Source organism: Penaeus chinensis, chromosome 6, assembly GCF_019202785.1.
Source record: "Penaeus chinensis breed Huanghai No. 1 chromosome 6, ASM1920278v2, whole genome shotgun sequence".
Taxonomy (NCBI): domain Eukaryota; kingdom Metazoa; phylum Arthropoda; class Malacostraca; order Decapoda; family Penaeidae; genus Penaeus; species Penaeus chinensis.
In genome coordinates this window covers 23,123,182-23,125,681 of record NC_061824.1, presented here as the reverse complement: position 1 = coordinate 23,125,681, position 2,500 = coordinate 23,123,182, and the positions used below count along the sequence as shown (strand labels likewise).

Below are 2,500 nucleotides of genomic sequence, written 5' to 3'. Positions count from 1 at the left end.
CCTTTCAAAGTGTTGACCATTTTTGGTAATTCTGTAATAGTGATATAATACGGACTAAACATGATGAAAATCAAAACTGAACTATCATCTTTGTATCTCTTCAGAGTCTAAACATTGTTCAAATCATTTTTTTTATATCTTCTTTCGCAATCAAAAATGAAAATCAAAACTGAACTATCATCTTTGTATCTCTTCAGAGTCTAAACATTGTTCAAATCATTTTTTTTATATCTTCTTTCGCAATCAAAAATGAAAATCAAAACTGAACTATCATCTTTGTATCTCTTCAGAGTCTAAACATTGTTCAAATCATTTTTTTTATATCTTCTTTCGCAATCAAAAATGAAAATCAAAACTGAACTATCATCTTTGTATCTCTTCAGAGTCTAAACATTGTTCAAATCATTTTTTTTATATCTTCTTTCGCAATCAAAAATGAAAATCAAAACTGAACTACCATCTTTGTATCTCTTCAGAGTCTAAACATTGTTAAAATTATTTTTTTATATCTTCTTTCGCATAAGAATGTTTTTCTCCTGTCAGAATATTAGGAATGATTATAAGAAAATTATGTTGATTTGTGATCTGTGTGTGTGTGTGTGTGTGTGTGTGTGTGTGTGTGTGTGTGTGTGTGTGTGTGTGTGTGTGTGTGTGTGTGTGTGTGTGTGTGTGTGTGTGTGTGTTTACATGTGTTTGAGTATCTGTATGTGTACATGTGTGTGCATTTACATGCTTGTGTGTGTAAGTATGTGTGTGAGTCTTATTTTTTTGTGTTTATGGTTATGTTTGTGTGAATATATACTTTTTGTATGCTTGTATGCATATAATTGTAGAGATTGTATGCAGTGTGAAAGTAGTCTCCACATGTGTATATGTGTAAGATCTTTCAGGATAAAATCTTTAAAAAATTTCTGTGCATAAGCTAAAAATGTAGCATTTCTCAACCTGTTTTGGCTGTGACCCTAAAAATATTTGTTGGCCTGGGGACCCTCAGGATAGTACATAATATCAGTGTTTCTCTATTTGGTTTTATCCAGTAAATTTGACTGAATTATACTTTAATTTAACTATGAATAAATTTCAAGCTATTTAAAATTTCTGATGTAGATATATATTTGAAGTATTTTAAATCACTAGCATTTAAAAAAAAATTCTTATTTGTATTATTTTTTCTATCACTAAGAGCATCCTTGAAATGTTTTTTGTGACCATCATTAGGGTCATGACCATGGGTTTGAGAACCATAGCTATACACAAAAACATATATTCTATATCTCAGCCATGTTCTACTACATGCAATACATAAAATTTAATTTAGGCAATCTGGTTCTCCTCTTTCTAGCACTTTATTGAGATGTTTTACATGTTCCTCGAAGCACAAAATTACAATGTAGATGAATTTAACAACATTCAGCCTGATAACTTTTGTTGTAGCAAATTATTCTGATATGCTGAATATTCATTGCTGTAAACAAATTTATTTTTTCAGCCATGGATATCAAATGGATTGGATTACTAGACATCTTTCAGACATTTACTGAATGACAGTTTTTGTTTGCAGATGTAGAATACTTGTTTTGGTTGAATAGTTTACCACAAAGACGTCTTGCTTTGGGTGGCACAGACAGATATGACTTAACTAATTTAGTTGCCTCACTGTATGACTTTTTGTATTTTTTTTTTCTTTCTTTCTTTCTTTTTTTTTTACAGTATAATAACATGATGTTTTTTTTTTTTAAGCATTACAGTAACAAGATGACCTATGTAAATAGAAAAATAATCAACACATTTTTTTTCCACTTAACAATTCTTACGTGTGACTTTCTTTTATTTTAGAAGCACGAAGGGTTACTTGGATGACTCCATCAGGAGACATACAGTATTTCAATTAAAGGCTGTGAAGGATACACATTATGGTACTAATACAGTCTACATTTTTTTTTTTTTTTCATATGTAAAGACTCACATTAAATACTTGTTCCATTTGGTTATTTCTGTAAGCTGAGGACGTGTTATATTCTTTATTGCAGATTTTCTTTTTCTCACAAAGCTTTTTAGCTTACAGAAATAACTTGAGTTCTTCTTTTTTACATTTGAATTACATGTGCCTGTGTGTGTGGCATGAGGTCTGTGAATGGTATGTGTTTGGTTGCATGTTTTCAGATATTTATTTATTTTTTTCTATGTTGCATGACATGATGCACGAGTTGATGGATTCCATGTCATGCATTGGTTATGCAGTTGAGTTTTTCTTTTTTGATCCGCACTTGTAGTTGTGTTATTACCATTGTTTGTGAATTACCGAATGTACTTTTTATTGGGACATTCTTGACTGTGAATGCTGTATGTTATCTATTTTGAATCATAATTACTGCCTGGAAACAAGTACAATACTGTATATTACCCCATTCACGTTTATTTGTGTATATTGATCTTTGAAAATTGCTTCTCCATGCATTCCTGTTTATATAAAACAATTATTGATTTGTAGAAAACTCTA

The 2,500-nt window shown here is 30.3% G+C and overlaps 1 protein-coding gene across 1 annotated transcript in view; it reads left to right on the top strand.

The window, feature by feature from the left end:
- The window catches only part of LOC125026612, a 208,241-nt gene that overhangs the window by 204,105 nt on the left and 1,636 nt on the right, over positions 1 to 2,500 (top strand). The gene's annotated exons all lie outside the window — the stretch shown is intronic.